The sequence below is a fragment of the Stegodyphus dumicola genome, chromosome X1, assembly GCF_044657685.1.
Source record: "Stegodyphus dumicola isolate Sdum_Otavi_A_Nest chromosome X1, ASM4465768v1".
In the NCBI taxonomy this organism is placed as follows: Eukaryota; Metazoa; Arthropoda; class Arachnida; order Araneae; family Eresidae; genus Stegodyphus; species Stegodyphus dumicola.
This window is the reverse complement of record NC_140780.1, coordinates 17,874,824-17,900,858: the sequence shown is the minus strand read 5'-3', so window position 1 is coordinate 17,900,858 and position 26,035 is coordinate 17,874,824. Positions and strand designations below refer to the sequence as shown.

At 32.7% G+C, this 26,035-nt stretch overlaps 1 protein-coding gene across 3 annotated transcripts in view; it reads left to right on the top strand.

Moving 5' to 3' along the window:
• LOC118186993 (doublesex- and mab-3-related transcription factor 2-like) overlaps nucleotides 1–26,035 on the top strand; it is a 178,490-nt gene that overhangs the window by 129,349 nt on the left and 23,106 nt on the right. The window contains exon 1 of one of the 3 annotated variants that reach the window (XM_085807007.1): nucleotides 18,015–18,102. The exons of the other annotated variants lie outside the window; for them this stretch is intronic. The gene's annotated coding sequence lies outside the window, so the exon portion shown is untranslated. Of the gene's footprint in view, nucleotides 1–18,014; nucleotides 18,103–26,035 lie in introns of those variants that run through there. 3 annotated transcript variants of the gene reach the window in all.

Here is a 26,035-nt window from a genome sequence, read left to right as displayed (position 1 = left end):
CAAATTTCTTTCTTTTAAAATTTTCTAGTTTCTAGCTAAGTTATGTTTGTAAAAGTTTGGCCTCGCGTTAGTTTCTAGAGCTAAAAGTTTTCAACAAGGTCGTTTTAGACCTCAGTTTCAAACTAATTAACTCTGGCGGGAAGTATGTAAGGATCTTAAGTTTTACTAACGTTTATTTTATTTTAAATCTTTACTATCACTTCTTATTTTCTACTTCCGGCCAGAATTATAAGCGTGAAGGAGTTTATGCAAAGTTGTCTGGCGAACGCCAAGTATTTAAGTGTGGCCTTTTTGCCAAGCAGAGAGGAGAGGAAGCCGTGAGTTCGAAGCAGGCCGCTTACCTTAGAAGTTACGCAGTTGCTACTTTGCCTTCCAGGCCAGAGGTTTTAATCCTCTTGATAAATTAAACGTATTGTAGTGTTCACAGTCTCTGTGCTACATACGCTTTCTGTTATTATAAGGCCAATCTTATTCTAAAGTTAAATTAGAGTTTAGTTTTATTTTGATATCTTTTAAGTTAGACCCCGAGTGGAGGGTCATTGTATTCCGAAGTACGGAAGTCATTGTATATAAAGAAAAAAATAAAGGGTTTTGTATACCCTTCGTCTGTATCCTGTCTACTTACTACAATTAGTGAACATAGCTTTAGTAAGCTCTCTGTTCTAGTCAGGTCATTGTATGTTTCCGAAGAAGGTTAGAAGAAACATTGAACCTGATACCGCTATTTTTTTAATTCACAGCTCGGTGGCAAAAATCTAGCTCTGATCCTGCCCAGATATCTCTAATTCTAGTCGTTAGTAAAAATAAAACTAAGAATGAGGTTGCCCTTAATTTATCATTTTATTAGCCGTTATATAATATTGACTTTTGATATTCAAACAAATATTACTCCTATTGTCTATCACAGGTTTGCGAAATATAAAACGACCTGAAGATGAAAGCACCGTTTCAGAAAACCATGCCTGTCTTATATTCGCCCAAGTTTAATACTTAAAAATCATAATTATGATTATTTTCTAATTTTGTGAAGATAGCACTTATCGTTTTAATTCTGTGGGTGTGCCCAAAGTGGCACACTGATGGAATAGCGCTTCGAAAAGTGTGCTGAAACGAGCATTGTTGTCAATAAACTGACCGATGAGATGCGGAGAAACAAAGAATGCAGACTCTCAGGTGTCCTAGATTATCGGTGAGCCCGGTCTGGGCACACCTAGGGTTCGCCGTTTGATTTTAGGCAAGATTTCAAGGTAAAAATTTAAAACTAATATAGAATAAGGAGATTAGCATACAGCCAAAAAAATAACATATACATTTCTTTTCAAACAATTCCTTTTATACCCTAAAAAAATCTGGAAGGTTACTTTGAAAAATGAGGGTCTTAAAAAACTAAACATGGCTAAAATATATGGACTGGTTTTGTGTTGAGCTGCCATCTACTATAACTAAAGAAGGTTCAGAGTAACCTATAAATCCTTTTTCAGTCAATTTTTCTGTGCGTACAGAAGGAAATTTTTAGGTGTGTCCAGAACGGACACACTGTGCCGCAAAGGGTTAAAGGAAAATGTATTTATTCAGTTTTTAACTTAAAGTGATGTTTAGGCCCGTTAATTAGTATGTTTCGTGTAAAATATCCCTTAATATATATTCATATAGGTGTTTGTTTGCTTGAATACGGCAAAGCACATAAATACTATCTGTTTAAGGGGAGAGATTCTTTCGTGGAGGACATTCTGAGGTAAACTGGATCACATTTGCGTAACATATGGGAATATATATGTGAAACTGTCTTACATGCAACCCCTTTTTTACCGTATGAAAGATCATCGTATGTGCAGGGTAGTCTTTTATATGTGAAACCTTCTAACATTCCAGCAGTGCGTAATTAGCAGAATACTTAAGTACCCCCGTTTTGAGTAATCCAGTCCAATCCGAAAATCATAACAAGGTTTAAAACGAATCATTTCAAGAAGTAACATCAGTTACGGCATAAAAAGAACATGCTTTTAAAAGTATATTTTATAACCTTAACATCAATAATGACATTTCTGGATTTAAAAACGCGGAGTCAAAATCTGCCGTTTAGCTTACAAACTTCCCAACCGTACTGTCGTTTTGAATGGTTTGATGGGAACAATTAAGCTTGTCATCTCCCACTACATTCGGGGAGTCAACCCGCAGCCCGCGGGGGTCGGAAATGAGGAAGACAAGAATCCCCAGTGTTTAGAAATTAATGAGGGGTTACAACAGCCACAGGAATCTTATAGTATCCATGTGCAAAAAGCGGCGCTTTCGGTTCTCAAAGAGAACTGCAGCCGCCAAAGAGGATAGCAGATTCTTATTTATGCCAGGCATTTTCTCAGTGCACGCATGGTGCATTCAGACAGCTATTAAGTGATTTAATGTAGGAAATGGTCCTTCCGGGAAGAAGTGTGACTTACACAGAGACCTTTTGATTAACATTTACGAAGCTTATGTAAGATCAGAGCAAAATGGTTGGTTTGGTCACGGGGGTAGGAAACCAAAACGTAAAGGAACACTGCATCTCTTATAGAATGGCTTATTCCCCTTTTTATCTCCCTCAAAAGAAATGTATATAGCCTTCCGTTTAAACTGTTTTGATAAAGAAAAAGTATCAGATTTTCTGAGAAATTTGCGAAGATTAAATACCAAGGAGGTATAAGCAGCGTTTATTTAAGCCTTTTATTAAGGATTTGCTTTAAGAGCGAGCGGAAGGAACATTTGCAGCTCGAAGAAGTCTCATTAAAAAAACAGTGCGGGGCGCTGAAGGAGACTAATTGAAGGACCACCTAAGAAGCTGTTTGCTTGTCTTTTTTTCCCGATGACAGCTGTGTTTAAATTGTTACAGGTAGACTATAATGAACTTGACGAATGGCGTATTGTATTACAAAATATATGGGAGCTAAATAACTTTCAAAAATAGTTACTTTTGACAAGAAAAGTTTGCAAAACAGTAACATATTTACGTATTAAAAATAGTATTTTCCAAAAGCAGCATAGTAAGCCTAGTTCTATGCCTTTATGTTTCATCGAAAAGTACAGAGGCTACGTTATATTCGAGGAGAGCAGAAAAGCTAATAACCAATTTTTGCAATTATTGATAAAATGGTTCATTATTTTTATGAGTTGAAATTACTGAAAAATCATAATCTCGTCAGTATATAAGCTAAGAAACAGCAGACGCATAGATGGATAGCGTATACTGCATTTTATACGTATTTCGATTTCACAATTGCTAGTGTATACAAAGAAGACTTCAAAAAAGCATAAACGTACTGCTCAAATCTGTAATGGGTAAGTTCTGAAAGTATGTTGTTTTATATGAGCAGGGGCGTAGCTACAGGGGAGTTTGTCGTGGAGCGTATCATCCAGGGGCGCCAAATTAATGTGAGGAAATTTTAGAATGAAAATGCTTTTCATTCTCGGCAAACAGGAGGCAGCGTGACATCTTCAGTTCTCACCGAAAATTCTAGCTACGGTTCTGTATATAAGGTCCACTAATGAGTAAAAACAAGAAACTAAGAATGTTCATTTACAAATTGTATTGGGAACATCAAGTAATGCAAATATTGTTTGGTCTCCTTGAATTACAAAAATGCACATTTTCTAGCTTTAAATCAATGATAAGAATTATTTTCCCCCTCATTTTTCTTTAACTCTTAACCATTAATCCACTGTGATATTTTACTAAATCACAAAATCTTTAACCCACAATGATTTTTTACTAAAAGAAATGCATAGCAACTTAAGGTAATCAATTGCTTTGTACATAAGTATATAATCAAGTACACTTATTTTTATAATTTCAACTCCTTCTACTTAAGCGAAGTAAACTAGATTTAACAAAGTCTAGAAGCTAAATTTATGCACGTCTCTATTATTTTTTAAAAAATGGAAAATAAACAAACATCCTAAACTTTCTTCTTTCGGTTTGGATTAAAAGAACAAAAGCAAATGATACGATCCAACAAACTGAAGCTTCTTTGTCTAATTAACAATTTAAAATGCATAATTACTCAAATAACCGATACATTAAAGGAGGGGTCAACTACGGCCCGATAAAATAAGGAAATAAATATACAAGCACTTTCAATGCCTGAAAAGAGGAAGGCGTTGAATGAAAATATGAAGGAATTGAATGAAAATATGAAGGAATTGAATGAAAATATGAAGGAATTGAATAAAAATATTAAGGAATTGAATGAAAATATGATGGAATTGAATGAAAATATGAAGGAATTGAATGAAAATATGATGGAATTGAATGAAAATATGAAGGAATTGAATGAAAATATGAAGGAATTCACCTACAAATCTTTCATACAAAAGTCTGCGCACTGAATTAAAAATATTCCTAACAAGCGCAAATGATACCGAAAATAATCATGTACGTTAACTGCTGAAAATATCGAATTAAATTATTTTTTAAAGTGTTGTTCATGGGAAAGTAGGTAAGAGAATGAATAGATTATTTAGCCGACGAATCGGTATAGTGGTTAGCGTCGCTGACTGCCGTGCCGAAAGGTTCGGGTGCCAATGCCGGAAAAAGCATAGATGTTTGTAAATGTATAGTATCCGTGCGGCATGGGGGCACTCTAAATAAGCGGCGAGCCGAAAGGCTTCTCGAGAGGTTGGTGGTAAGGGAAGAAGGGTGGGAAAACTCTCGGTCCCATCCCCCCGGCGTTGTCTCCATAAAAATTAGGGGCGGAACTGAGCTAAATCGCACTGTCACCTGTATGATGCTCAAGGCTGTTGCCAACGACAGGCGTAAATTTGCGCTCCTTGCCACGAGGAATTCCGTGAGCTTGGGCTGACTATAAGTCAGACAAGTGTGAGCATTAGTAACAACATAGTAGATTATTTAGGTACCTAAAATTAGTAATGAATTTGTGCAAGTGGAAAAAAAAAAACATGCTTGTTATGTTCAGAGTCAAGAACTATGCCTCTGAATTACGTAGCAAATGAATACGCGAGTCTGAAATTTAAAGTGTATTAAAATTCATACTCCTCAATTATTATATTCATAAATGATATAAAAAATTAATTTAATCTTATTTTTGCAATTTAATCAGTTACGGTTTCAAATAAAATCTACAAGAATTATTTGATTTCTTATCGTTTCCTAGTTTCTTCCAGGAAATAAAAACAAGAAAACACTGATTTAAAATGTATAAGTTGAAACCACCAAAACATTCAACCAAATAACTTGTGATCACGAATCACAGCCCAGGTCAAAATATCAGCGTTCAGTGGTTTTTATCCATTCAGCTTTCCTAGTGGTGGTGGTGGGGACTCTTCTGTAGGTTGTATCATCCATCTCATTATATGAAGCAATGAAACGACTCTCATTTTGAAAAAAAAAAAAAATTAAATAAATTGCTCCTCTACTTATTTTACTGCTCGTAATTGCTTAAGTACTAACTTAAGATGCCTGAAATTCAGCCAGTCTCTTAAATTTGTATATGGAAAATATAAGTAACACTAAAACATATATCGGATATAAACATAGCTCTAATAAAGAATTAAAAGATAAATCTCTTTATTAGCTACAGAAATCTGATAGGGAGAGGCTGACGTAAATTGTAATAAATAATTAATGCTTACATAAAGGCAATATTTTGTTTAAATCACTTCCATGTAGTTCAGCTCAAAATTACCAAAAACATGTATTAACTGTGCAGCAAATGAAGGGCTGAATCAAAATGCGAAAATTGTTAAATTTAACAATTGAATTTCAAGAAGTAACTAAAGAACCAAAATTCACCCCTAAGTTTCGCTTTCTTTTTATACACAACAGCCTAGGTATTTAATCAGCTGTAGCAATAGAAGAAAGAGCTTTCCGTCTAAGGCAGTGAGGACCTATCGGAGGACTTTCTAAAGAAACATTTACACCACGAAAACTTCACGCAGTGCACGTTCGACTGGAACCAAACTGTACACTTAGCAACGCAGCTACTGGTGGGCTGTAGATGAATGAAAACGTGTGTGTGAAAACCAGGCGGAAAAGTGGTTCGAACTCTAATAAGTTGGCAAAAATAGACATTAAATACCAACTACTGTTTAAGTTGAACTAAATGAATCCTCGGCACTATTTTGGATTTGAAATAGGACATAATCAGCCATTAACTATTACAGAGCTCTGCAAACTTTATTAATTGCCCAAGAGTTTAAAAAGCATTCTGTGTTGAACAAGTATTTCCACCAAATGTTAAACTGATAACGTATCCCTTTTAAGTAGATCCATATTACCTGATCTTAGCGAAACTTACAAGGGCCTATACGAAAGTATACTTTAGCGAATATGTTTTTGCGAAACTAACCAGTCTTTACTTCACATAAGAGGAAAACCATGAAAATATCATACAGCTAACCCTATCTAGCCGCAGATCGACAATGCCATGGTGCCGAGACGAACCACAGTACTTCGCGGCTTTAGCTACTCGGTTACTCGTCGCCTCCCCTTCCGACTGGAAATATATTTCAAGAACCATGAAATGGCTCAGGGGTTTGATTTGGTTTGCTTTATTTTGATTATGACAAAGCACTCGAGGGCTATTTGCCTAAGTGAGGGATGCTTTCGTGGAGGACTTTCAAAGAGAAGCTGGTTCGTTTACAGGTTACGCAAGAGGAACCACGAAAAGGCTTATGCAGTTAGCCCGTTTGTCGGTATTAGAATCCCGGACGAAACACCAGTGTTCAGTGCTCGTCCGCTGGTAGGCCCGTCTCATGATAGTGTAATGATAAACGTATAGTTATTAATGAAACAATAAATTACATCATTTTACTCTCAGTATTGTCTCGTCAGCATGCTCAGTTAATTTCATAGGATTATCTCTACCCATGATGCATTATATAGCTGATAGAAGACCTATTCCTCAATTGCTTGATTAACTGAAGACCAAAAATTCGACTATAATTCGAAGATGAAATAAATGTTATTTTTTTCACGATTTCGGTGACTATGGTCAGAGAAATAATAATAATGTGAAATATAAAATAAATAATAACATTATAAAATAAATGGTACTTACGTACGCACATAACTCTCTGAGCAAAATTCATCGATCGAGTATTCACCGAAGAAAAGGAATGATGACACTCAATTTCAAGATATTATTTATTAGATACAAATTATTTCATTCGTATTTTAGGATTTAATTATGTATTTATCCCGAAAATCAATCAACGAACCTATTTACAAGCGGGTTTTTTTTCTCTTTTATGTTTCGGTGGCAATAAGAATAGATTTAAAACAATTGTTCCCTTTACAGATTTTTCGGCAAAATATTCTTGAAAATGTCTTGCCGCAGTTCCTTCCACTACAGGCAAATCGGAAAAGTTACATACATAAAAATTAAAACAAAATTATCACGATTTGTCTTTAAAAACCGTCAGAACTTGAGTATGACGAAAAGAATGCTTACGAAAATGCAACGTTGCATGTTAGAACTGTTATGCGCATGGATGGCAGAATTTAACGCAATCTGAAAATTTGGGTGGGGTGACTTTTACTAAGTGATTAATACTTCATTTTGTTACGGTGGCACCTAATAGGCAGCCACCGTTATCTTCTATGAAGGGACAGACAATTTACATCCGTGACTTCTCCGGGGTTCTAACCCCGGCACTTCGGTACGGCAGTCAGAGTCACTAACCGTTTTCCTGTCTGGATGGCTTGCGTTAATACGTAAGTAGCAAATAAACGATAATATGTTAGGTGATGACTCTAAATTTTTATTTTGTTGCTTATATGCTCACCGAAAGCATAAGCAACGTTCTCATAAAAAAACGCAGCCCACCAGCGGCCGAGCGATAAAGTTGCTGAACACTGGTAGTTCGGTCCGAGGTTCGAATCCCGCGAACGGGCTGGCTCCATGGGTGTTTTCGTGGTTTTCCCCATGTGCAACGTGTATACGAGACAGTTTCCCTTAGAAAGTCCTCCACGAAGGCATCCCTCCCTTTAGACAGATAGCCCTAGCGTGCTTTGATAATTAAATACACCACCACACACCACACCACACATAAAAAACGCAATAGAGTACTCAGCCCGAAAGTATTGTAATACCAGTGAATAAAATTGTAGAATACAATTTTATTCACTGGTATTACAATTTCATTCATCAATAAAATTGTAGAACAGTAGTCCAGTGAATAAAATTGTAGAATGCTAGTAATCGACTCAGGTTCGAATCCCGACAAACAGACATGTTGCTTGGGATTTTTGGTGATTTCTCCATGTGCAATAATAATACCAGCCAATTTAACGCAAAAGAAGTCTTCCACGGAGGTATCTCATCATTCAGACAGATAATCCTGGCGTACTTTGCCAAAACTGATTAAAAAAACAAACAATCGGATTTCATAGCGTTAGAATAAATCTGATAAATGCAAAATTAAAATATATATATATATATCAATAATATTTCGGTAGATATTCTAACTTGAAAATTCTTACCTCAACTGATTTGCATTAATTTTCTAATTTCTGGATTCTGAATGAATTGGGAAATCCACAGTTCAAAGAAGAAAACTATGCATATTTGTTATAATATGTGGCTAAATATGAGAAATTTATGTTTGATACAGGTCGTTAATTAAAAAATTCAGATTCTGATAAAATTTCAAAAAATTTGTATCATTTTGGTTTTTCTGGTAAGGTTAATAGGATGGCATTTTTTTTTTTTTTTTCAAAACATAAGAAATGTATTTGTTAAAATAGTAATTTCAATAAATAAAGAACTACTATAAAGTGACTCAGTTTAAAAACTTTAGATCTTCCGTGATGTTATCAAACAAAGCATTCACAAACCTTGCGGTTACTTTCATAAGAATGTCTGGAAGCAATCAGTATTTCTTGAAAAAGAAAAAATACGAAAAAATAAATGAAAAAAAAAACCTGAAATTTTTCAAATTTTATATTACGTCCAAAGGAGCTTTTTTTACAATTTCCGATACACCTCGCACGCTGAAGATAATTTTTTTTCCTCTTACGGTGCTCGCTTTGAAATCGTTGAATTTCTTAATCAGAAACTCATAAATGCTTTACAAAATATGAAATAGATAATAAAACAAATTCCAAATTTGGGCTTCCAGATGCCCATATTCGGGTGGAGACGTACATTATTCAAACTTTGATGGCTCTAGGTACCGTTGCTTTATCACAGTGCGAGAAACATACTTACATTTATGCAGAATCTTCATTATTTAATTTCTTTAAATATAATACAGGGCGATAATATTTGATGACAACAATTTGAAAAGTGAAGCGCCGTTTATAGCGAAACGCCGCAAAATGCCAAAACAAAATTAATAGGCCTACTGGGCTAACGCCCTTTGAGCTAAAAACATTCGAAGACTGAGCACTCCCAAACATGCAGTAAAACTCTATGAATACCATAAAATTTTTAGTAATCCATACCACCAAGCCAGTTTAGTATTAGTTAAGTATTTAGTTTAGTTTAAGTATTTAGTATTAGTTCCAGTATTTAGTTTAAGTCAGTGGTCACGATCTAGAAATAGCTAAAGGGCAGATTTTTTTTTTTTTTTTTTTTTCAAAATTATAATTTATTAAAAAATAAAAAGATATTTTAAGTAAACTTTAAATTTCTTTTGCTAAATATTTATCAAAACATAGCTAAACAACAATAATACTATCTCAAAAGGAAAAATTCTAATTCATAATTTGCTCATCGATAGTAATCATTTTCTCTAAGGCAATGGGAAAGCAAAATTGCTTGGAACTTTTCCGATTTGGAGGAGTTTAAAATGCATAATTTCTGAGAACAGAAACAGATAAGTAGATAGGTGAATGTGCTAAAATTTAAAATGTCCCGATTTCTTGTTTTTAAGTAAAATGGATTGATGAATATACTACTTTATCAAGCTAATCGTAATAAGCAATTTTAGTTCATCATCATTCTTTGTTGGTGTATTTAATTATGGCAAAGCACACTAGGGCTATCTGCCTAAGGGGAGGGATGCCTTCGTGGAGGACTTTCTAAGGGAAACTGGCTCGTATACACGTTACATATGGAGAAAGCGCCTATGCAGCCAGCCCGTTCGCGGGATTCGAACCTCAGACCGAACTATCAGATTTCAGCGACTTTACCGCTCGGCCACTGGTTGGCCCATTCTTTGTTGGAAAAAGCCGTCCATCCGGCTTGAAGCGGGGTGGAACTACCGGTGTTCAGCTGTCTCACAGGCACGGCCGCTCTGCTCGCTTTACTTCAACAACAACAACAACAAAAAAAAAAAAAAAAAAAAAAAAAAAATGCTTAAAAATAGTAGCAAGCTTCATTTCATGTAGCCTAGACAAAGTAAGTGATCCTGATAACTGGGATTCCAGGCAACTGCAATGGAAGAAATTTAGAGTTCCTTGGTATTTCTTTTAAATTGAATATTGATATAAACATGCATACTGCAAATATGTTAATATTATTTTCTCCTAATAGATATTCTAATGGTTTGGTGGCTTAATGGTTGGATGGCCATTCGTTTGAACCGCTAGCATTGCCATTTCTATGCAGGTTGCCAAATGTTTACCAAGCCAAAACTCCTCCTAATGGTGCTGTGGCATAAAATGTTCGACACTTTTAAGTTCAGATATTAGGCTTTAGTCTGGGAATTTTTCTAACAGTACCAGCATCTTCATATAACACGATTTTCTGCTAGGAAGCATGGTTTAAATTTATATTCTAATTAATTTATTGAACAGAGTATGTATTAAAATCGCGGCACGTTGTTGCAAAATCTCTTTACTTGCATAATGAGAAAACATTGATAATACATGCATTATTACTATGGACAATTCGATTTAATGGTTTATTATTAAAATTAAAGTGAAAACAACATCTTAACTTTACAACCATCAAAATTCTATTCCACTATTTTGATACAGAGCAGTGAAATCTGCATTTGTTCTTTCAATGAACTGATTTTATCAACAATTGATTTTGAACAAATGTATTAAAATTTTCTGGATTTTATCAACAATTGATTTTGAACAAATGTATTAAAATTTTCTTGATTTTATCAACAATTGATTTTGAACAAATGTATTAAAATTTTCTTGAACACAGAACACGATTTTTTTTTTTTAACATAGTTTCTTCGCGCGAATATACTTGGCCGTTCCTTAATTTTACACCAGGGTTTGAATCCTGGGGAACGATCTGGCTGTATGGACGATTCGTGTTATTCCTCATGTGTAAGATGTATACGAGCCAGTTTTCCTCAGAAAGTCCTCACGATGGCATCCCTCCCCTTAGGCAGATAGCCCTTGTGTGCTTCGCCGTAATTAAATAAATCAAACCTTAATTTTACATATAAAATTCCGAATATGTAGTTTACCACTGTTCAGTATTTTAGGTTTATGCAAACATTCTTTGCTTGTTTCTTTTCTGTATACCCTTATTGCCTTCAAATTTTCAGCAGAAAGATGAAAAAGTGTGAAAGTAATTTGATAGTAAAAAAAATAGCCGTTACTACTGATCCGCGAGGTGCCTAAATGGTATTAAAATTTGGTTACAACCATATAAAACGGAACATGATTCGAAACCTGTTCTTCAAGTTGGGGGGGGGAAGTAAATGTAGTGAAGGCTACATCTCTATTTTTTTAGAAAAAAATGCGCAAGTATGAAAACGTACTCATGATCATGTGGTACACCGTTTTATACACCGTTTTATACAGAAGGAATGCCACTAACAAATCCCAACAATCAGCTGAGTGTGCCTTCAAAAGAACTGATTTATTAAAAGATTTAGAAAATTTTATGCACGATTCCGTTAGGAAATTTTTAACGTAGGAAAAGAAGCAATTGCTACGGCATTTTAGATACTTGAATCGCAGGTCGCAAAAAAGGAACAATTTTTTGGATGAACGTAACGAAGGATCTAAAATTATTATTAATTTTTAATATGATTTTTGACAATATAGTACAGAAATTGTTTGTATAAATGAAGTACGTAAAGATAACTTATAAATTTTAAACCTTCTTTAATTTTAGTTTGTTGAATTTTAAAAATAAGTCTGTGTAAGAAAGGTTAAAAGTGACTTATTAAAACCGTATAGACACTGAGCATGTAGAAAATATCCATAACGTAGAAATTATTAAAAAACCTTTTTTCATTATTCCAATTTCCGAAGAATTTAGAGAAATGTCTTTCTCTGTGTTAAAAAGGATAAGAAAGCTATTTAACAAGTATGATATCAGAAGTAAGATTAAACTAAATGACTCTGTGGAAAAGGAAGTGTTAAATATCATCGTCACTTCAAAAATTGCTCGATGAATTTGCTAGAAAGAGGTCAAGAAAAAAATGTATAAAACCTTCTACTAAACAGTCATCTAAATTAATAATCAATTATCTTAATTTTAAAATATTTCATAAAAGGATAGTTTATATGGATAGTTTATATGCAATGCCCTTTCCTCATTTAAATATAGTAAATTCTAATAAACTTCAATCTAGTTCTATCGTAAAATTCTGATCGCATACCTAAGAATATAAAAAAAAAACGTGAGAAAAAGAGATATTAAGCGATATCGAGGAATTACTATTCCAATTTAATATAGACTGAATGATCTCTAAGCAAATTACCTCTACTGAAGTCGTTTGTAACCGTGAGTGATTGTCTTAGAGAGAGTTCATTGCACATAAAAATAGATATCTCTTCTTTCTGGATTCAAATCTCTTATTTCATTTAGTACCTCTAATTTCATAAAACTAAGTTAATTTCTATATAAATAAATATGTGAACGAAAGCGACCATAATAAATGATTAAAATTTGTAGCAAAGCGCATAAGTCATATTTCCATTCTAATGTTTATAATCCTTTTCTCCATAAAATTTACGTCATAAATACGGTAAACGTACGTACATTTTAAATTATTCTTTATTGTTTACCGAATTAAAATTAGCTTAAAAGACTCATGAATTTTAGTATACTAAGTGACAGTATCTTAACAATTAGTAGAGCAAGAGAAAAAGCATTCATGTTACTACTTATGGAGAAAAGAAGAAATATCCGAGTCTTAGTGAAACATGCTTTCAGTGATTTAGCTAAATTGATACACTTATGTCAAAATATAATGAAACCTTTCGTGGCAATTCCTGGATAAGACGATCACCTCTGAAAGTTTCCGGTACTTTTGAAAAAACACACACACATTTTTATTAAACTCACCTCTCTAAGAAGAGCCTTTCTACTGAAGGCTAAAATTATCTGGAGCCAGGAATTCTCAACTTATAGACAGGGTTCACTGAACTCAGCCTTATTTCTGAAATAATGCAAATTTAAATTATATTTATAAACAAATATTTTATTTCCTAAGGAAAAATATTACAAAATAATAATACAACACCATTCTTTATTGAAATTTTGCAAACATGTACTCAAGTACGCTTTGCACAATATGCATTCTTTTGCATGGTTTAAGAAGGGAGGAGAGCACCTTAAAATATAATTTTGGTCCTATAAAAATTAAAAGCAATCAAATAGGAAATAATGGAATTAAACTCTGCAGAAAGTTGTCTGTAAAAAGAAAGAAATATATAGCATCCTTTTTCGAAACGATAAATATAGAAAGTAAAATTCCTAAAAATTATATAAACATTCTAAAGAAATTTACTACATAAATAGAAAGGTTTTACTACATAAATAGATTGGTTTTACTACATAAATATATTTAAATGTTAGCAAGAATTAACTGTCCTAATGTGTATAATTTATTCTACGGTTTACTAGTGTAGAGACATTCGGATTTCTTTGGAAGCCAAAGAGATGAAAAATTAGCAAATGCCTTCGCCGGGAGTCGAACCACGGACCTCTGAAATACCGGCTCAGTGTGCTGACCACTATACACCACGAAGGCGGGAGAAATGCCTTATATATTCTGCCTTTTTAAGGGCGATTGGGGTTTTTAGGGGACCCAATCGCCAAATCCTGGGTGTGGAGAGTCATAATCCACAGCCCTTTTAGTTCGGGTGCCACTACAGAGACATTAGGTTAATTGGAAGCAGGAAAGATGAAAAATATGCAACTGCCTTCGCCGGGAATCGAACCACGTATCTCTGAAATACCGGCTCAGTTTGCTGACCACTACACCACGAAAGCATGCTAGGAAGTCGGGAGAAATACCTTACACTAGTATTATGGCATTAAATGTAAGATGAATTTATTTTTCATCTTCATTACTCCGGTCTGGTTGCGTAGGCATTACAATGTTTTTCATAATTGAAAGTTTTTCTTACTAAGTCTTCCATGAAGGCATCCCTCCCCTTACCCCATTATTGATTTAACGAACAAATATCTGTGTTACTCATTTTTGCGAGTGATCACAGAGCCTCATCTGCAAAAGTGAGTAATCCTCCGAGTTGAGCATATATTATGATACAAAACTTACTGTTTATTGCAATAATGGTCATAAAATGTAATTAATAGTTTAAAGAAGAATTTCATTAACAGTGAACCCTTTCTAAGACACCCCCACACACAATTTGCAGATAACTTTGGCCTAGGATGTTAGTTTAATTAACATCCTAATTTCCTAAATTAGACCCTAACTAATTTAGGGAAATGATGTTCGATAAAGATACTTATTTATGTTCTCGGAAGTATTAGTTATATTGACATTCAGAGGTAACCGTAAAAGAGATATTCATTATATTTTGTTTTGCCTTGCTAACAGTGGCAAAGCATTAATAGTTATCCGGTTCGAATCATTGGAAATTAAAAATAAACTAATTACACTGATTCCTCTATAAGACGTTCGCTCACAGTTCTAAATGGTTTTTATTCTTAATGAATGGAACGTCTTAAAAATTATGTTTAATAAAAATATCACTTTGTATTCTCAAAAATACTGATCACTTTCAGAGGTGGTCACCACGAAAGGATTGAATGTAATAGCAGGCGGTAACCTAGTATTTTAGCACATGTTTTTGAAAACAGTGTTGAATTAAATTTATTTCTAAATAATGAAAGTGAATTTTAAACTAATGGCTTAACTCTCACGAAAAATACTCATCTCAAATTGAATAAAACGGATCCTCTCATGATACCGACCTCTGAAAAAGAACAGTATTTCTAACGACATGAATATACATCGGTAATGAGCATTGCTTCTCTAATATGACCACCTCTACAGTAAGAAAAAATCAAAAAACGAAACTGTGAGTGGTCGTTTTAGAAAGACCTATATATAAATTAATACCATCGACTTCGCAAATTAATTTTCATGAATTGTGATGTTCTTCCTAATCAATGAAATAAAGGGGGAAATACATAATTAACATATTTTGTACAGCCTTCTATGAAGGCCACGACATTCACGGATTAGGATCATGTGTTTTAACTTCATTAAAATTACCTACTCATATACTGTCTGAACATTCCTTCATAATCAACTAATCAAGTGCACAATTACTGAATCGTAAGCTAATAAACAAATTTAGAAGGAAAAAAAAGGTGATTAAGACGTAACTTACAACTCAATCATTACAGAGATTTTTTGCCAATTTTCCTTTAATTGACACTTAAACCTCTTGTGGCGTCGAGTTCTCTAAATGATTACCTTCGAAGTTGTCCTGTATTTCAGAATTTACGAATAAACTTTAAGAACATCACCTGTCTAGTACGACTAGCTCCTCAGGTGAACATCTTCTGTAGCCGTAGGTGATCATCCTTGTACGTACATTACTTAACAGTTTTTGTGTCACCCAACCGATATAGTGTTTAGCGTTGCTGGCTGCTGTGCCATGTTTGTAAATGCATAGAGTCGGTGCGGCATGGCGGCACTCTAAATATGCGGCGAGCCGAAAGTCCTCTCGTGTGGTTTGGTGTAAGAGGAGAAATGTGGAAGACTTTCGGACCTGTCTCCCCCCCGGGGTGCTCTTTATCAAAATTAGGGCGGAACTGAGCTAAATCACACTGTCACTTGTAAGGTGCTCGGGGCTGTTGCCAACGACAGTCTTGGGCGGATGTTACTGTCAGCAAGTGAGCATAAGTAACAACAACAGTTTTTGTACATTTAACCGGAAAAGAGTAGCTATTACGAATACAGATTAAATAATTACAAACCATGATAACTTTACACTACATATGTTTAAAAACTCTTCTCAAATAATAGCCAATAAGTGTCTTTAGAAAATCAGCCAAACTAGAGGATTAATATCTCTTCTCTGATTATTCGTAATTTTATCTTACATTTGTTTAAAAATATGAAAATTGTGAATTAAAACTACTGATGTACAATATAAATAAACAAGGAGATAGAAAATACTGATGATAAATATCGAACTAGACATCAAATTACACCCAAATTCATAGCAAAAAAGACGTGTTTTTTACATTTTTTGCACCGATGAAATGAACTCTTTTGCAGCGATCACCTCTGAAAGTAATTAGCATTTCCTAGAACACAAATTAACATCTGTGGAGACATTAGGATATTTTGAGACAGGAGACGTGAAAAATGTGAAAGGCCCTCGCCGGGACTCGAACCCTGGACTTCTCAGATATGCTTCGAATATGCTTCCAATTACACCACGAAGGCACGCGGAAAAGAGGGATGCGTCCTAGAAGATGCGTCCTAGAAAATATCTTATACATCTCCATTAGACATTAGGTTATTTTGAAGCAGGAAAGATGAAAGATGAGCAATGCCCTCGCCGGGACTCGGACCACGGACCTCTCGAATACGCGTCGAGTGTGCTGTCCACTACACCACGATGGCATGCTAAGAAGGTGGAAGAAATACCTTATAACATTACCTCTCCAAGACGATCACCTCCACAGAAGACCAAAATCATATGAAATCATAACCAGTCGTCTTAAGAAGGATTCGCTGTAGTCTAAAAATAGTGAATTCCTGAAAACATGTTTCTCAAAATTCTGAACGTCCTAGATATACATAAAACACATATTTCTGCGATTTTCTTTCTCTCGCTGTTTTGTAGCCGCTTTAATTTTTTACTGTGCTTTGGTACGACAATGTTTTGAAACTATTTTGTCGTGACTTACTTTCCGTGACGATATTCTGCACCTTGATATTTTAGATGAGCGGGTACTTCTCTTTCCCTTTTCTCCTACCATAATGTTTTTCACTACGATGTTTTTCCTTCATGTTATTTTCTCCGCTATATTTTCGCTCGTAAGCACAAAGAAAACCCTAAACTTTAAGAAATTTTCAATAATTATGTCTGAAAAAAATTAAATGCTGTAATCTTTATAAATGAAACTAACTGCACCACTAATGAGATTTTGAGCGGAAAGATAAGAAAATAAAGTTTAAAAAAAATGTTACTAGTATATTTTTTTAATGAATTTTATCTTACCTTCAAAATATAAAAGACCATTTTTTCTTAATTATGCGTAATTTACGTATCATACGTTTTATGTGTAATTTACTTTTTGAAACAAAATTTTAAATTACCTGTTTAATGGGAGTTGAAAAGCTGTTTAAAAAATTAGCTTACATTTTGTTCGAATTCTTTTTATTACACTAATTTAACTTAATTCTTTTTATTACACTAATTTAACTTAATTCTTTTTATTACACTAATTTAACTTAATTCTTTTATTACACTAATTTAACTTAAGTGTTAACTCTTTTTTTTTAAAAAATATTTGTTTCTAATCTGATATTTAATATTTGGATTACAAAGCTTAACTGGGCAATATAAGCTGGACCTGAAATTTCCGGGACACAAAAATGCGCCAGTCATTTCTTGATAAAAAGCGTTACAGAATAAAATATGGTTGTAATTTTGGATACACGTTCTGAAGAATGTCGGGCGGCTTTCATTTTCTTCTAATGCGCTTTTGCATTGGATCGCATGACACAAGCTGCGGTGACATCAGTCGAAGCTCCTCCTAACCCACTGAACATTTCCGCTCAACGAATGAAAGGTAAATGTTAATTGTTGATTTGAGGGTTGCGTAAATGCTCCGCCCCGCACCTTGAATAACTTGCTCACTATGTGATAACTATCGGCATTCTCAAAGAGTACATGCGAAACAAACTGAGTGGATTAAAATTTGGAAATTTCGTAAAAGAATATCGGATACAAAGAAACTAGGAAAAGTAAGTTTTTTAATATAACTTTTTTTCTTTTTCCTGTTGCTTCAGTCTTATAAAAAGTTTGAGTTAATTTTATAAATGAGCGGTATTCTAAAGAATAAATGGTTGCATATAAAGTACTTAACTTTGTTCTGAATCATGGAGCTCTACGACACGTAGTCTTCGACAATATTCTGATGGAATTTAACCTGAATGTTCAGTTTAAAGTGCATTAAGATCATTTATAAGGTACGAAAAAATTTAATGCACTACATAAAAGTCTTCATAGATTTCCGCTACGAGAATTAATAATGGGATTTTTAACTTGCGATGCTAATTCTTACGGCAGAACTTAAAAATTCATTGTGATATCCTTTGGCCTTAAGTCTGCCAATCATCACTTCTTGCTCAACCAAGTTAGAAATTCCGTGAAAAAAAAAAAAAAAAAAAAAATTTGCATTTTTTTTGTATGTATTTTTCTTCTATACTCATAGTTCACTAATGAAGACTTTATGCGTCCCATTTTAATTTTGGGAGGGGGTGTGCAATGGTTTTAATCACATGTAAAAATTGAAACTATAGATCAAAGAAACAATTCCAGAATTTATAATTTCTGTAATTCTTTGCTGCCATATATCACTTTAATAGTTAAAACGAACGAAACATTTCAAGTGAGATGCATTTATTATCAGAGAACTTGTAAGGATCCTAAGTTTTACTAACGTTTATTTTATTTTAAATCTTTACTATCACTTCTTATTTTCTACTTCCGGCCAGAATTAAAAGCTTTTACTTATTTATGTAAATTTGTCTTGCTAACGCTAAGTACTTCTTAAGTTGTGGCTTTTTGCCAAGCAAGAGGGAGGAAGGAGTTATTAGAAGCAGGCCGCTGGCCATAATAGTTTTACTCGTTTGCTGGTTGCCTTCAAGGCCAGAGGTTTAATCCTCTTGATAATTTTAAACGTATCGTAGTTTTAGCAGCTCTCTGCACTACATACGGCTTTTTGTTAATTAACGGCCAATCTTAAAGTAGGCACTTGTATATTAATCCAAAGTTAGTTTAGTTAGAGTTTTAGTTAATATTTTTATATTCTTACGTTCAGACCACAAGTGGTTGGTCTCTGTATTCCGAAGTCCGGAAATCTCTGTAAAGATAGAAAAATAAAGGGTTTCGTATACCCTTCCTGTGTGTATTGTCTACTTCACAATTTATTGAACATAGCTTTAGTAAGCTCCCTGTTCCGAGTCAGGACAGTTCATGTTTCCAAGGCAAGTAAAGAGGAATACCAGTCCTGATAAACTGTAATACTTTAATATGCATATAATATATTTTATGTAATTAAGGGCATGCGTGGGGATATAAAATAAATTAAGTTTAAGAATAAAATTCAAGTTTAATTTTATATATTAAAATATATTCTTGAGCTCTATGTTGAGACAAGAATATTGGACTCGAAAATTAAGAAAATTAAGCTTTTAAGACGGTAGTATTAAACCAGTATATTTAATATTTGGTTCGGCATTTAGCTTTCATTGCAGCACGAACCTGTTTTTGGCATTAAAAGTATAAATTTTCCTTCCATTTGGTATAATTTTAAGCCTTAGCTTAAAAAAAAAAAGGTATATTTAATAGGCGTTTGTTGAGTACTCAAACCTCAGTAAATATCTTCTGAGAAAATAGTCTTAATAATGCTATTGATTTCACAAATATTCAAAAATTTCTGCATAGGATTGAGATATGTCTTATTCAGGAGTCATTTAGTTCTCTTAAATGTTATTTAACAACCTAAAATCTACAAGTGGGAGAATTGCAATCCTGAAACACAATCGAGGCATTGAAAAATTTATCTTTCGATAATTAAAAGTTAAAAAAAATACTCCAGAATGCTTCTATAAGCTTTACACTTTGAATACACAAACGAAGTTTGTATGTCCTATACATGATATTGAAATTCAAATCATGATGCTAACCGAATGCTTACTAAAACAGGATATAGTGTAATCCTGAAACTCAATCGACGTATTGAAAAATTTATCTTTCGATAATTAAAAGTTAAAAAAAATACTCCAGAATGTTTCTATAAGCTTTACACTTTGAATACAGAAACGAAGTTTGTATGTCCTATACATGATATTGAAATTCAAATCATGATGCTAACCGAATGCTTACTAAAACAGGATATAGTGTAATCCTGAAACTCAATCGACGCATTGAAAAATTTATCTTTCGATAATTAAAAGTTAAAAAAAATACTCCAGAATGTTTCTATAAGCTTTACACTTTGAATACACAAACGAAGTTTGTATGTCCTATACATGATATTGAAATTCAAATCATGATGCTAACCGAATACTCACTAAAATAGGATATAGTGTAACCCAGTGCGGTAACTAGAACTCTTGGGCCCCTATGCAAAAAAACTTTCTTCAAAGGCCCCTAAAAATTTACAATATTAAAAAAAGAAACAAAGAAAAGAAAACAAAAAAAAAGGAAGGGGAAAAAAAAAAAAAAAAAAAAACCTGAAATGTTTTAGATTTTAACAGTCAACCAAAAGTGTTTGTTACGGTTGTTTATGCTCTCGCTGGGCACGCAGTCTACCAGTCTGCTGTTGTACTTATTCCTGGTAACTGTTTCTTTTTCTTTTATCTCCCCTTTTTTTTAGCTTTATTATTAAACATCGTTTTCTTCGCACTTGTGCCACAAACACTTCAACACCAAAATCACAAAATTTTTAAAAGCTGAATAACAGCATATGTTTAGAACTCTGGATGCAGTGTTAAGTGTTGGCATACCTTTTTATATTCTTTTTAGTTTTTTTACCAGTTCTTTATATAAGTATCCAGTTTCCTTAGTAAAATGGCTAAGAACTTTTTTTTCATAATTAAGTTGTTATGTGTTAAGTTTATTTATAAATTATTACGTTCATCTAACTTACGCCATATAAAACTCAGTTCAACAGCAAAATCACAAAGTATATTTGACATTGTAAACAGCATATTTATATTCGTTATATATTTTTTTAAACTAGCAGCTTGTACTGCAAGCTGCACAATATAGCTGCCATAAAAAAGAAAAAGTACGTAATGATTTTAATGAGTCGGATAATATTATTTCATAAAAATATTGAATACATCTATTTAAACATGTCATGACTTTATCATGTTTACTTAAATCAATCACATCAGAAATTAGTAAAAAAATGTTCTCAAGAACAGCGCTTGTTGCTTTTAAAACACTTAGTTCAGTAACCTTCCGAATGAAATATCAAACATCTTAGGCTTTACTGAATAGCAACACGGTGATGTGTGACTAATTTGCTTCAAATCTGAGGAATTTTCTTCAAATCTGAGGAAGATAAAAGAATTTTACTTCTATCAATGGCAACACATTGCTTTCATAGAGACGACTTTGTTAATTAAAATTGAAAGATAAATATATATCTTACATTTTTCGGACTGGTAGCACTCTGATGCGCTGAGATAAAATGTTCTGTTTCAAACAGTATTGCCACTGCTCGCTTTCAAATTCATTACAGTCTTACAAAATATGAAATAAATAATAAAACAAACTGGAAATTCAAAATTCAGGCTTCCAGATGCACATGTTTGGGTGAAGGACTACGTCCTTCAAAGTTTAATGGCTCTAGGTACCGTCGTTTTTTTTTTTTTAAATGCCAGAAACGTACATTCATACATGCAGAATCTTCATTATTTAATTTCTTTAAAAATAATACAGGGCGATAATATTTGACGGCAACAGTTTGATAAGGGATATGCCATTTATAGTGAACCAAAGCAATGTGTATTATATTTAAGTGTAAGAATCACTCATATTGATGAATTTAATTTTTAAGTTTAATACTAGGGCTGATTTTTAGAGTTTGTTAATGGAAATGCCAGTAACAGATTCAATATATGAACGAAATTAAACATTCCATATGATATGTTTCGAAAACTGATAATTGAAAATGCAAAGGTCATTTTAAATTTAAGTACCAGAATCATGCCTAGTTACTTTTTTGATTTATACTTCAAAAATAAATCTATTGATTATTCGATCATAATAACAAAATATATAGAAATAAAATAGTACACAAAATAATTACATAAATATAAAATAATACCAGCATAATAAAAAATTATTATACCTATTTTCAGGCATCTTATAATTTAATTCTTGTAGTTTTATAGCTTGTTATATATTTTGTTCCATTCATATATGCCTATATGCATATAGATACATACAATTTAAGGATTCCATAGTAACTAATACATATATAACCAAAAATTACATCAGTAATGTATTTTTCAGTATGATTAACTTCCTTCTTAAGAATTTCTGCAGTCTAGTTTGAGTTGTTTTTTAAATCCCGAATCAAAAACAATTAAATGTTTACATTGTGTTAGTAAATTAACAAAACAAAACAAAAAAAAAAAAAATAGCGACCCGCAATGTATTTGTAATTTAGTAAACGGTCCTTTGACGTGAAAAAGTTGAAATACAGTTGAGTTACGACTACTTTCTCAGATACTCAGATATTTCATATACATGTAATAGCATTCGGAATAGAAAACTCACTACTACACTACAAATCCATTGATGTAACAAATATGTGTCTTTCTGCTCCTATGTTTTTTTAAAAAATGTTATTTGCCTTACAATTTATCGTTCAATAATGCATTTTCATAGTAAAAAAATTGCATTCATTCAAAGAATTCAGTTTGTTTTCTTATTTTCCTCTCTATAAAACGGAATGCAGAGAAGTTAGATTAAAGAACCCCCAAATTTTCCCACGACTCCGAAGAGCCCAGTCTTCCCTTTTTCAGCATCACCTGTGTTTAGGGTCATTTGCAATTTATGACTTGACCGCATTTGATCAGTATTCATTTAGGCCACCGTCCTCGAAGACCGTTAATTTGTTGTGATTAAACTTCGCTCTTCTCGTTTCTGAAGGCAAGTTATTCAGGGAAACCTAGGCTCGTTTCTTATTAGACTTTTGCATAAACATAACTCATAGAAATGGGTAAAAAAAGATCTTCTTAAGTTAAACATTTATCAAAAATATCCGAGGAAAGCTTTTTAAGAATTTTTTGGTAATATTCTTATTTGGCGTTATTATATGAAAAGCTTCCATTGGGTTTCTTCATCTTTCAAGAAAACATTCATTGTTTATGTAAAATAGCTGATTGTTGTCAGTTCCCTTTATATTTTCACTGATTTAGAAAGTCAATATCTAAATAGTTAGATTTTAAGAAAAACATGCTTAAAATGTTAACACGAACGACGTTTGATATAATGCCCTCTCTATTACAATGACCAGTTTGAAAGACCTAATGTAGAGTCATTAGGTTAATTGGAAGCAAGAGAGATGAAAAATATGCAACCGCCTTCGCCAGGAATCGAACCACGGACCTCTGGAATACCGGCCCAGCGTGCTACCGTTACACCACGAAGGCACGCTAGGGAAGTGGGAGAAATACCTTATACTATAACTGATGACAATCTAGTTTAGGTATTTTCCGCAATAACTACCATTCGCTATAACATATTTTTTTTTTTCTGTGCGATGCAAAACGTTCAAATAGCTTCAAATAGACACATCAATAGCTTATGAGTCATATCGAATAAGATTTCATTACAAATTTAAAAAATAATTAAGTAAATTATAAAGGATATTTTTTCCTCAAATTATATACACAAAAACTATTGAGAGATTTTTATCGCTTTTTAAATTTTCTTCCGGAATGAATCATTATCATGAGATATACGTAAATAAATTAATTTCATAACCAAGTTTTAAAACAAGGACTGGTGTGACGTCTACAATGCCCAGCAGAAGTAATCATTTTTACCTCGGCCAACTGACTCTTTTCTTATATGACAAAGTTTGACATGTGGCTGCAGTATAAAATCACTTTTCGAAACTGAAATTTCTGTGAATTCCAGTGAACTTCAGGAGGCCTGACTTCCTGTATCCTAATTTTTTTAGCCATTGTCACCTGCTCGCCTCAACAATATCAGAACTTGTTTTGACAATAAACCCGAACAGCAGTCTGGCCCCGGTTATAGCTAATGACTTAAAAGCTATCCTCCGGAGAGGAATCAAAACTAAAACATACAGCCCTTTATTATTATTATTATTATTATTATTATTATTATTATTATTATTATTATTATTACAGTTCAACACTGAATTCAGCTGTTATATCTGCTTGCAAGGACCCCCGATCTGCGTCATATGTATATATATATAATTATAAGTAAGATTATAAGAACAAACGAAAAAAGACCAATTTTGGTCAAAATTTTGCGCATTGTGCTGCAAAATTAAGGAAATTAGAAGATAAATTTTAGTACGTACGCCAAAAAGTTACCAAAAATTGTGGCTCCGTGAAAACTCCAACATAATCATATTTAGTTACTAAGAAATGTGTGAAAGACGAGAAAAAATATTTGAATATTTACACGTTAAATTAATAAAAAAGCTATATGCTAAACAAATTAGGTAATTTTTAACACAGTAAAAAAACAAATCAATTGAACGAGGTAAAATAAAGATAGTAGGCTATATGCTAAACGAGAAAAGTAGATTATAAAACACAGTAAAATACTAATCAATTAATATATATATATATATATATTAACAAACATGTATATACGTAAAAAGCAAATTTAAAGTTAAAATAATTAAAAAATGTGCAAGCATTTAAAAGATTTAATTTTCGAACTAATCTAAAATATCATTTAAATTCAGATAGCATAAGTAAATCAAGTGCAAAACCAAACCATGAAAATAAATTCACCAATTAAGCAAATTAAAATTAATCTAAAAATATTTTTAAAAAATGCGTAAGTGAATGACTGTTGAGCAGGCAGGAGACAGACTTATCAAGGGGAAGTTGCCTCCAAACCTAACTCTACAATCATTCATTTCGTGTTTCGTTATTCATGCAGGCAAGTGTAAAAGTCAAAACCAAAAGTAAATACATAGTGAAGAATATCCAAAAAGAAATACTAATAAAATGGTACCTTGAGAAATGAGCAATTAAAATAAAGGTCTAAAGGGAAAATACCAATAATGAAGTATTTTGAGAATTAAGCAATGTAAGTATTAAATTAATTTTTAAAAATTTTTTTTAATTACATTTTTCAGAAAAATTAATTTAGAAACCAATGCATTTTAGAAACCCTTGTCTACAGAAACCTCCCCGACACGAATATGCATATCAATCAAAAAGAAACTAAAAAGAACTAATTCCTAATTTATAAAAAACAAATAAATACTTAAAAATATAAATTCATATCTAGAAAATACTTAAATACTACATAAAAAAGACTTAAAAGCAAGTAAATAGTAAGTTTTAATTCTATCTTACCTACCATATAGCGTTGGGGTCTGTAAAAGTATTTCTTAAGTGATGTAAGTGTGTTCTGCAAATTATATAGATGGCGCTTATGTAAGTAAAGTTGAGTGCCAAGCTGCTATCTTTGTTTTATTAAAAATTTTGTAAACTTTAATATTAAAATATTTAAATAATATAAATCTAGAAAAAATCAAAGAAAATCCTAAAAGTATGTAATTCAAGTTTTAATTATAACTGACCAATTATTTATGGTAGGGAGTTAAGTAGCTGAGCCAATCAAGAGATGTAAGTTTGCTCTGCAAATATCATAAAAAGAGTACTCTAATTGAAGTAAAGTAGAGTTAAGTGGTTATTGTGAATTAATAAATGTAAACTGTTTGTAATGTTAAATGTGTGTTGCAAAATTGTGTAAATAATGCAAATAAAAACGTAAAGTGAAAAAAATTATTATTTTTTAAGAGAAAATTGCAAATTAAAAAGTAATAATTAAAAAGTAATTAAGTAAAACTGAAATGTTTAAAATTTAAAAATGTTTTAAAGTAAAATTTAAATTTAAAAAAAGTCTTAAAAGTCTTTAAAAAAATTCCCCAAA